This window comes from Oncorhynchus mykiss, chromosome Y, assembly GCF_013265735.2.
Source record: "Oncorhynchus mykiss isolate Arlee chromosome Y, USDA_OmykA_1.1, whole genome shotgun sequence".
NCBI lineage: Eukaryota > Metazoa > Chordata > Actinopteri > Salmoniformes > Salmonidae > Oncorhynchus > Oncorhynchus mykiss.
The window spans coordinates 11,820,745-11,832,400 of NC_048593.1; the positions used below are offsets into that span (position 1 = coordinate 11,820,745).

The following is an 11,656-nucleotide window of genomic DNA, read 5'->3' on the forward strand; positions in this document are numbered from 1 at the left end:
ATTGAAAAGTCTATTGAAAAGCTACCAAAAAGTTAAGAATAGTTTGTATTTCCGCCTATTGTATCGGTGTATTTACCAGTATATATTTCCAAAATGCTTTAAGATATCCTAATGCTGGTAGGTTGTGTATGCAGGGCAGACAGTTGACTACTTGTATTCCAAATCTGAGAAATATCAGAGCTTGCAATACTGGGTTACATAAGCTTATGTGGCCTGTTTGAGTTAAGAGGTGTGTCACAATATCTGTCAATTTAAACACTTTTGTAGTAACATGTTTTTATACAACCATCCATTTCATATAATGGGAGACCTTATAGAGATGGAAAAACATGGTTGTGCTTTGTTATACCTCGGGTAGGGGTATCTAAAAACATTTAAATCAGTTCATTTTTGGCCACTAGCCTAGGGTAGATGGGGTTGAAAGGGCCAGGGAGGGAGGGGTAAGCGGGGAGGAGGGGGGGACATTCTCAAACCACAAGTCAGCATGTCATCACACATTGTGCAATATGGATTTTATCTGGAATTCTTGACTCTGATAAATTCTGATGTCAAAAGTTAATCTGATGTGTATATGCACTTTGTAGGCTATATTCCAAAGATTGATTTCCCATTTTATATAGACCACATATAGACCACATTTGTAGTTTATTCCATCACACTTTTAGAAAACATCACCTGCGCTGTGGAACTGGGAACATTCGCCTCTGCTGCTCGGAGTGGTCCAGAAACGGGACGTGCAAGGCTACAGGGCGGCTATTAGGTAGAGCCAAGGAAGAACGCCACACAGCCACACCTGAAATAGCCCGCTGCTCTCACAGGAGACGCTTGTTTGACTAGCAGCAATAAGAAGAAGCAACTTCGAGATTTTTTTTCTTCTTCATGTGTTCATTTCTTGTTGCTTAGCTAGTTACGTGGTTCCTCCCAGGTCGCTTACGAGGTGCAATCATTCGCAACTGGACGGTGTCAAAATCACCTCGCCGCACAGCTGGAAAAGTTATACGGTAACAGCTATGTCTTATTATACTTATTTTTCTCTACTGTTTCGAAGTGTAACATTTAGTGTAATAACATAGGCTATTATTATGGAATATTTGGTAGCATTTTAGTGCTGGTAGCGTGTACAGATTTCTTATAAATCAGAAGAACAACTGTAACAAACTGCACTTTTTCAATAGGTGTTTTTATATACCATAAAGACTGAAAAGGGGAAAATAGTTACTTCCACTTGGATTAGAAAATACCCAGGCTCACTTTCTAACATTGATTTATTGAGGTTGATTGAAATGACACAGAAATACAGTTATTTCTAGTTATTGTCATTCCATTGATCTTAGAGTGACAGTACGTGTATGGTTAGTTCACACATATGCGTACAAGTGTTGACGTACGTCTCTGAGTGCGGTTCTCTCCCCATATCTCTCTCTAAGGCTGGGAGGAATGGAAGTTGGCGGTGGGAAGGATGGTTGTTGATCAATTAAATGCGTGGATGGAATAGTTAAGGGATGTTTATTTGAATTATTAAAGAAATATAGCTTCCTGCATTTTGGCAACAATCCCTATGATGCATGTTAGTGAGATGGAATGAGACAGGACAATCAAAACAACAACCAGCGTCGCATGCAATGAGTGGATATCCGAGTATATATGAGTGGATATCTGATTGTTGTGTGGTTTTTAAACGAAAGTTTTGTGACTGAATACATTTTTCTGTTTTCCATATGAAGTTGCTCAATGACTGTCTATCTGTGGGGCTGGTTGATCCTACTTGAACAGCTTATTATATTTGTGGTAAACCAGCAGAGTGGCTGGGGAGTTCAGTGAAATAGGAAAGCGAGCGAGTGTCAGGGCAATTTTTGTGTGTGTGTGTGTGTGTGTGTGTCCGGAGCCTGCTTCCCCAAAAAGAACATTCTGTCACTACAGAGAGTCGACAGGCATCCTTTTCAGCAGGGGACAGTGGGGGCCACAGACCTGTGTGTGTGTGTGTGTGTGTGTGTGTGTGTGTGTGTGTGTGTGTGTGTGTGTGTGTGTGTGTGTGTGTGTGTGTGTGTGTGTGTGTGTGTGTCAGATGGGGGGCCACAGAGACCCTGGGCAGAGTGGAGCCACTCAGTCTCACATCAGAGAAACGCACACAGAGAGAGAGACTGTTGGGCTAACAGCTACGCACACACGCACATACACACACACACACACACAAACAAACATCGCCCTGATGCTCGCTCCCCTAATTCACTGGGCTCCCCAGCCACAAAACACACACACACACACACACACACACACACACACACACACACACACACACACACACACACACACACACACACACACTCTCTCTGCTCCAATGTTCGTCTAACCAGCTGTTTCCTCCATGTCGTTAAAGTGGGCCCTGTGTGTGTGTGTGTGTGTGTGTGTGTGTGTGTGTGTGTGTGTGTGTGTGTGTGTGTGTGTGTGAGTGAGTGTGTGTGTGTGTGTAATGGTATCAATTAATAATGCGTCTCTCTATTTACCTTGTGAATAGAGGATTCTCTTGTGTTGAAGGAGGGAGGGAATTTACAATCTACCGTACCGATGCAGGATGTGTGTGTGTGTGTGTGTGTGTGTGTGTGTGTGTGTGTGTGTGTGTGTGTGTGGTGTGCGTGTGTGTGTGCCTGCGAGTGTGTGTGTGTTCCCCAGGATTTATTTTAGCAACAGCTGGTGGAAGGACAACTTTTCCAAAATTTCCTTGGTGGACAATCAAAAACAAAAAAAAAAAAACAGTAATCAAAGACCTTTTGTTGTCAGCTTCAACATGTGTTTCTCAGCAGTGCTATAAAAGTAGACAACTGTCCCACTGATCCACTTCAAAATATGCATTATTTAGTAGATACTTTATATAATGACTTCATCTGAACCCTCAGGGGGATAACATTAAATACATCTATTCATTAAAAGTAAGAGAAGTCCAATGTAAATGTTTTGTTATCAACAATCAGGCATCTCTGGCATCACATAACAACAACTTCAGTTCAACTTCAGTCAATCTTTTGATTGACAATGTGATTCCAGTCTATGAATCTGTTATAGATATTGTATTTTAACAACGCCCTCTGGTGGAATAAAGCGATTCAAACCAGATGGTAATCTCTGTTAGAGTTTAATGATGGTGGACAGTGGGACACACACTAACACTCCATTAGTGAATAGTCAGAATGTGTCTTAGAGAATTAAGCCCTATCCTGTTCCCATTCTGTAGTGAGCCACGTTGAACCTTGAACTATCCCCTCTGACCCTCTTCCTGGCAGTGTCCCCATGGGGGGTAGGGGGGGGGGGGGGGGGGGGGGGGTAAGGTGAGCAGGACAGGGGTGAGGTGAGGAGGATACGAGTGAGGTTTTAAGGATGGGGGTGAGTATATGACTGGAAGGAGGAGGGTGGAGGTCAGGGTTGGGGTCAGGACTGCTGAGAGTAAATGTGACACAGAGAGAGATGGAGAGGAGTGGTTGATGGCCTCTTGCTCCCAGAGGAGCAATGTGCCTAAGTAGGGAAGTGAAATGGTGAGTGAATTTGAGCTTTTTGAAGCTCTGTCCTTGGTCCAGTGTCTCTGGTGTCCACAGCTGCCCTTAGACACGACTGTTGCATCAGAGGTGAAAGCGTTTGTCTTTATTGGTCTCTACTGTTGCCAGCATCGACGAAACCCAGTCAAGTAATCACAGACCTGTGATTAGACAGAATCACAGACCTCTATACTGAAGGCTCTTTGTAGGATCCACGGGGATGTGAGAGTGGCGTCAAAATCTGCCGAGGCACTAATTAGTGTGTGTGTGTGTGTGTGTGTGTGTGTGTGTGTGTGTGTGTGTGTGTGTGTGTGTGCGCACGTTTTTTTTTTGTGTGTGTGTGTGTGTGTGTGTGTGTGTGTGTGTGTGTGTGGACCTGTTTGAACCCACCACTCTCACCGTGGGGGAAAATATATTCATTATGCAACAAGCTTCTGACTGCTCTGCTTGTGATGCTGCATATTTAAAGGCTCAGTGTACTCAAAAATGTGATTTTCCTGTGTTTTATATTTCCACACTATAAGGATTATGATAATGCCCTTTCGGTGTAAGAGCTGTTTGGAAAGACCACCTGAAATTACAGCCTGTTGTGGTGGGATAGAGTTTTGGCCTGCCTGGTGACGTTTGCAAATAGACCAATAAGAAAGAGAATTCCATACCTCTCTTCCAATAACAGCTAGTTTTCCATTTCCCCCTCCCCACTCAGACCACTGCCAGACAGTCCTAGCAAAATTCTTTCTTGAGAAATAGTTTTTTCCTGAAGGCTATTTTTTGGAGGGACAATTTTAATGGAAATCTATTACAGTAAGGTTCTGTTACCCAGAAAGGATTTGATATTTATATAAAAATAGCTGCAATGGGCATTTAAGTATCCAGCCCTGCATTCAAATAAATACCCCACCCAGGACTAAATGCATAAATACCCCACCCAGGACTAAATGCATAAATACCCCACCCAAGACTAAATAAGCCACCCAGGCCTAACCCACCAGTAACAGAGTCTGTGTTCTGTTTGAGCCGCGTACTGTTCATTTTTCCAGCATTTTCATTGTTAATCTATTAGTCATAGAAGGTTTCTCACCAGCTCTCCAGAACTGGTGAAACATCTACAGGATGTTACATCATAACGTTCATAACGAGTCCGGACACACATGAACCTGAAATTACAGTATGTTCATTGTCCTACACACATGAACCTGAAATTACAGTATGTTCATTGTCCTACACACATGAACCTGAAATTACAGTATGTTCATTGTCCTACACACATGAACCTGAAATTACAGTATGTTCATTGTCCTACACACATGAACCTGAAATTACAGTATGTTCATTGTCCTACACACATGAACCTGAAATTACAGTATGTTCATTGTCCTACACACATGAACCTGAAAATACAGTATGTTCATTTTCCTACACACATGAACTTAACCTTGTTCCCAGGCTAATTGCAAGCATATATAAAGCTGACAGAGAGAGAACCCGCTGGTGGAAGAGACCTTGTTCATTATCTTACATACAACCTCAAACATAACCTCGTCCCCTTGCTAAATCATTCTCTTATCACACGCAATCCTGACTATGTTTACTCTCTAGCATAAACCTGACAATGTTCACTCTCTAACATAAACCTGACTATGTTCACTCTCTAACATAAATCTGACTATGTTTACTCTCTAACATAAACCTGACTATGTTCACTCTCTAACATAAATCTGACTATGTTCACTCTCTAACATAAACCTGACTATGTTCACTCTCTAACATAAACCTGACTATGTTCACTCTCTAACATAAACCTGACTATGTTCACTCTCTAACATAAACCTGACTATGTTCACTCTCTAACATAAACCTGACTATGTTCACTCTCTAACATAAATCTGACTATGTTCACTCTCTAACATAAACCTGACTATGTTCACTCTCTAACATAAATCTGACTATGTTCACTCTCTAACATAAATCTGACTATGTTTACTCTCTAACATAAATCTGACTATGTTCACTCTCTAACATAAACCTGACTATGTTTACTCTCTAACATAAACCTGACTATGTTCACTCTCTAACATAAACCTGACTATGTTCACTCTCTAACATAAACCTGACTATGTTCACTCTCTAACATAAACCTGACTATGTTCACTCTCTAACATAAACCTGACTATGTTCACTCTCTAACATAAACCTGACTATGTTCACTCTCTAACATAAACCTGACTATGTTCACTCTCTAACATAAACCTGATTATGTTCACTCTCTAACATAAACCTGACTATGTTCACTCTCTAACATAAATCTGACTATGTTTACTCTCTAACATAAACCTGACTATGTTTACTCTCTAACATAAACCTGACTATGTTCACTCTCTAACATAAACCTGACTATGTTCACTCTAGAACATAAACCTGACTATGTTCACTCTCTAACATAAACCTGACTATGTTCACTCTCTAACATAAACCTGAGTTTATTCATTCTCTAACCCGAGAGACGCATACTATGAGAGTCACATAGAGGCTCTTTGAGGTGGGGGGGTGGGGGGGATGCCTGGCCACTGGGTGTGTGTGCAGTGTAGTTTAGACTACAAACACAAGGTCTGGTCTTGGGCTACAGAGTGAATAGTAGTCCACTCTTTAGGTCAGATAATGGATGAATGAAGGGAGGGGCAGCATTTCTAGTGTTCCAAGCCATGCTTATAGGAAATAGAGTTACCTTATTAAGTAATGAAGTGAACTAACATATCTGGCAAAACCATATCTACGATATCTGCCCATATATAAGTAGTGGGAGTTCAAGACATTTGTAGTATTGCACAGACACACATATCAGTGTCTATAAACAATTGGGTTGCCTGTAGTAGATGTGTCTAGCCCCTCAGAATGCCTACCAAACCACAGGGTTTACTGTATGTAGGCTGCAATCTAATCTGAAGCCCATAGATTGGCTTGCTTAGTAAGCTGACCTCAGGCGAGACAGTGACACTATCCAGAGTGCAACTCATGTCTCCCTAACCCTCTACCCCCTAAACCGTGTCCTCCTGAACCATGTCCTCACCTCCTACTCTCTCAGATGGCCTGCAGAGTAGTCTCCCTCACCAGCCAAGTGTCTGAAGACAGTCCAGAGCCTAACCCCCCTCAACACATTTTTTTTTAACCTTTTGTCCAATACCTTATCCTAAATCAGAAAGACGAGCTGTAAGTGTGTGTATAAACGTGCATAGTCTGACTTAATTGTTGCAGAAATTTAATAACCAATAATATTTTTTCTCAAGATCAGGCATGGGCAACTGGCCCCACTTTTTTGCCCGCGGATCAATATACCAACAAAAAAAACAACAACAAGCACTATATACAGAGCCTTCAGAAAGTATTCACACCCCTTGACTTTTCCCACATTTTGTTATGTTATAGCCTGAATTTAAAATTGATTACATTGAGATTTTTTTTTGTCACAGGCCTATACACAATACCCCATAATGTCGAAGTGGAATTAAGTTTTATCAACAAAAAAATTGAATGAAAATGGAAAGCTGAAATGTCTTCAGTCAATAAGAATGCAACACCTTTGTTACAGCAAGCCTAAATAACTTAAGGAGTAGAAATGTGCTTAATAAGTTGCATAATACAGTTGAAGTCGGAAGTTCACATACAAATACATTTAAACTCAGTTTTTCACAATTCCTGACATTTAATCCTAGTACAAATTCCCTGTCTTAGGTCAGCTAGGATCACCACTTTATTTTTAGAATGTGAAAGGTCAGTATAATAGTATTTCTTCATTCGCATTACCAGTGGGTCAAAAGTTTACATACACTCAATTAGTAGCGTTGCCTTTAAATTGTTTAACTTGGGTCAAACGTTTTGGGTAGCCTTCCACAAGCTTCCCAAAGTAAGTCCATCTATTTTGTGAAGTGCACCAGTCCCTCCTGCAGCAAAGCACCCCCACAACATGATGCTGCCACCCCCGTGCTTCACGGTTGGGATTGTGTTCTTCGGCTTGCAAGCCTCCCCCTTTATCCTTCAAACAAAACAATGGTCATTATGGCCAAACAGTTCTATTATTGTTTCATCAGACCAGAGGACATTTCTCCAAAAAGTACGATCTTTGTCCCCATGTGCAGTTGTAAACCGTAGTCTGGCTTTTTTTACGGCAGTTTTGGAGCAGTGGCTTCTTCCTTGCTGAGCGGCCTTTCAGGTTATGTCCATATAGGAGTCGTTTTTACTGTGGATATAGATACTTTTGTACATTTTTCCTCCTGCATCTTCACAATGTCCTTTGCTGTTGTTCTGGTATTGATTTTCACTTTTCGCACCAAAGTACGTGAATCTCTAGGAGACAGAACACGTCTCTATCCTGAGTGGTATGACGGCTGAGTGGTCCCATGGTGTTTATACTTGCGTACTATTGTTTGTACAGATGAACGTGGTACCTTCAGGTGTTTGGAAATTGATCCCAAGGATAAACCAGACTTCTGGGGGTCTACAATTTTGTTTCTGAGGTCTTGGCTGATTTATTTTCATTTTCCCATGATGTCAAGTAAAGAGGCACTGAGTTTAAAGGTAGGCCTTGAAATACATCCACAGGTACACCGCCAATTGACTCAAATGATGTCAATTAGCCTATCAGAAGCTTCTAAAACCATTACATAATTTTCTGGAATTTTCCAAGCTGTTTAAAGGCATAGTCAACGTAGTGTATGTAAACTTCTGACCCACTGGAATTGTGATACTGTGAATTATATTTGAAATAATCTGTCTGTAAACAATTGTTGGAAATATTACTTGTGTCATGCACAAAGTAGAGGTCCTAACCGACTTGCCAAAACTATAGTTTGTTAACAAGACGTTTGTGGAGTGGTTGAAAAACAAGTTTTAATGACTCCAACCTAAGTGTATGTAAACTTCCGACTTCAACTGTAAGTTGCATGGACTCACTCTATATGCAATAATAGTGTTTAACATGATTTTTTTATGACTACCTCATCTCTGTAGACTACCTCATCTTACATACAATTATCTGTAAGGTCCCTCAGTCGTGCAGTGAATTTAAAACACAGATTCAACCACAAAGACCATGGGGGGTTTCAAATGCCTTGCAAAGGGCGGCTATTGGTAGATGGGTTAAAATATAAAAAGCAGACATTGAATATCCCTTTGAGTATGGCAAAGTTATTAATTACACTTTGGAAGGTGTACCAATGCACCCTCTAACTACAAAGATACGGGTGTCCTTTCTAATTAATTTGCCAGAGAGGATGGAAACCACTCAGGGATTTCACCATGAGGCCAATGGTGACTTTAAAACAGTTACAGAATTGAATGACTGTGATAGAAAATTGAGGATGGATCAACAACATTGTAGTTACTTCACAATACTAACCTAATTGACAGAGGGAAAAGAAGGGAGCCTGTACAGAATCAAAATATGCATCCTGTTTGCAAGTAAAAATGTGGCAAAGAAATGAACTTTATGTCCTGAATGCGGAGAGTTATGTTTTGGGCAAATCTAGCACAACACATCACTGAGTACCACTCTTCATATTTTCTAGCGTGGTGATGGTTGCATCATGTTATGGGTATGCTTGTTTAATAGTTTTTTACCATTAAAAGAAATGGAATAGTGCTAAGCACAGGCAAAATCCTTGAGGGAAACATGCTTCAATCTGCTTTCCAACAGACACTGGGAGACACATTCACCTTTCAGCAGGACAATAACCTAAAAAAAACATGTACAATTATACACTGGAGTTGCTTACCAAGACTACTTTTAATGTTCCCGAGTCGCCTAGTTATAGTTTGATTTCAATTGGCTTGAAAATCTATGGCAAGACTTGAAAATGGCTGTCTAGCAATGATCAACAACCAACTTGAACGAGCTTGAAGAATTTAAAAAATAATAATGTGCAAATATTGTACAATCCAGGCGTGCAAAGCTCTTAGAGACTAATCCAGAAAGACTCACAGCTGTAATCGCTACCAAAGGTGATTCTAACATGTATTGACTCAGGGGTGTGAATACTATATATTTTTGTATTTAATTTGCAAACATTTCTAAAAACGTGTTCTCTTTGTCATTATGGAGTATTGTGTGTAGAGGGGTGAATTTAATATGTTTTGAATTCAGGCTGTAAGAACAAAATGTGGAATAAGTCAAGGGGTATTACAACTTTCTGATGGCACTGTATACCTATGCCCTATATATTTATATACAGTGCCTTCGGAAAGTATTCTGACCCCTTGATTTTTCGTTACAGCCTAATTCTAAATTTGATTAAATAGTTTTTTCCCCTCATCAATCTACACACATACAGTATTGAGTCTTCTTGGATATGACGCTACAAGCTTGGCACACCTGTATTTTTTTTCGAGTTTCTCCCATTCTTCTCTGCAGATCTCCCAAGCTCTGTCAGGTTGGATTGGGAGCATCGCTGCACAGCTATTTTCAAGTTTCTCCAGAGATGTTCGATTGGGTTCAGGTCTGGGCTCTGACTGGGCCACTCAAGGACATTCAAAGACTTGTCCCTGCCACTGAAAAACATTCCCACAGCATGATGCTGCCACCACAATGCTTCACCGTAGGGATAGTTCCATGGGGAAGGTTCTCTCATCTCCACAGAGGAACTCTGGAGCTCTGTCAGAGTGACCATCGGGTTCTTGGTTACTTCCCTGACCAAGGCAATTCTCCCTCGATTGCTCAGTTTGGCCAGGTGGACAGCTCTAGGAAGAGTCTTGGTGGTTCCAAACTTCCATTTAAGAATGATGGAGGCCACTGTATTCTTGGGGACCTTCAATGCTGCAGACATTTTTTGGTACCCTTCCCCAGATCTCGAAGCTCTACAGACAATTCCTTCGACCTCATGGCTTGGTTTTTGCTCTGTCATGCACTGCCAACTCTGGCACCTTATATAGACAGATGTGTGCCTTTCCAAATCCTGTCCAATCAAATGAATTTACCAAAGGTGAACTCTAATCAAGTTGTAGAGACATTAACTTCGATTCTCATAGCAAAGGGTCAGAATACTTATGTAAATAAGGTATTTCTATTTTTGTTATTTTATACATTTTCCAAAATGTCTAAAAACCTTTTTATTTTTATTTTATTGTGTGTAGATTGCTGACTATTTGTTATTTATTGAATACATTTTAGAATAAGGCTGTAATGTAACAAAATGTGGAAAAATTCAAGGGGTGTGAATACTTTCCGAAGGCACTGTATATATATATATATATATATATATATATATATATAATTATACATTCATCGGCCAGTTTAATGTGTATGAGTGGAATGGGTGGAATGGTATCAAATACACTAAACACATGGTTTCCATGGTATCCATGTGTTTGATGCCATTCCATTCACTCCATTCCAGTCATTGTTATGAGCCGTCCTCCCCTCAGCAGCCTCCACTGCTAGAGCCGCTTCTTCTTGATTGTAGCTGAAAGGAGTGGAACCCAGTGGCGTTGTCTGCTGCAATAGCCCATCTGGGACAAGGATCGCTGAGTTGTGCGTTCCGAGATGCCGTTCTGTACACCGCTGTTGCACTCCGTCTGTTCGCTTGCGCGATTATTACCATTCTCCCTCGACCTATCTCATCAACGAGCTGTTTTCAGCCACAGGACTGGCTGGATGTTTTTTTTTTGCACCATTCTCTGTAAACCCTAAACACTGTCATGCAAGAAAACCCAGGAAGGCGTCTATAATGCATCCGGCGCTCCTGGCACTGGTGATCAAAATGTAGCTACGGGCCCCTTAAAGGCTATGGCCGGCTCTGACTGCATGTGTGGGTATGGATTTTGGACCCGCGAGCCACTGAGGCCCTCATGATGAGTTCCGATTTTTTATAGCACCCACCCCCATCAAAGTTCCCTGCTCCAGATTAATGTTTGGGTGTGTCAGTTAAATAAGCATGAAATGGAACCTGTGCATTTACTTCCTATAAAGCTTATCTTCACCCTCTCTGTCCCTACACACTCGCTGCCAAGAGCTCCTCTGGGCTGCTGTGAGGCTGCTACATGTAAACAAATGTAATATGACGATTAGCTGTGATTGGGGATTGTTAGTGGAGTTGAGTAACTGAGTGTTGTAATACTCTGCATGGTCACTAGGGGAGATG

At 41.1% G+C, this 11,656-nt stretch overlaps 1 protein-coding gene across 1 annotated transcript in view; it reads left to right on the top strand.

Annotated features, from left to right (window-relative positions):
* The first annotated feature begins 502 nt into the window (after positions 1-502).
* hapln1b (hyaluronan and proteoglycan link protein 1b) overlaps positions 503-11,656 on the top strand; it is a 29,063-nt gene continuing 17,909 nt past the window's right edge. Inside the window, exon 1 of the mRNA XM_021590631.2 lies at positions 503-1,001. The gene's annotated coding sequence lies outside the window, so the exon portion shown is untranslated. The remainder of the gene's footprint in view (positions 1,002-11,656) is intronic.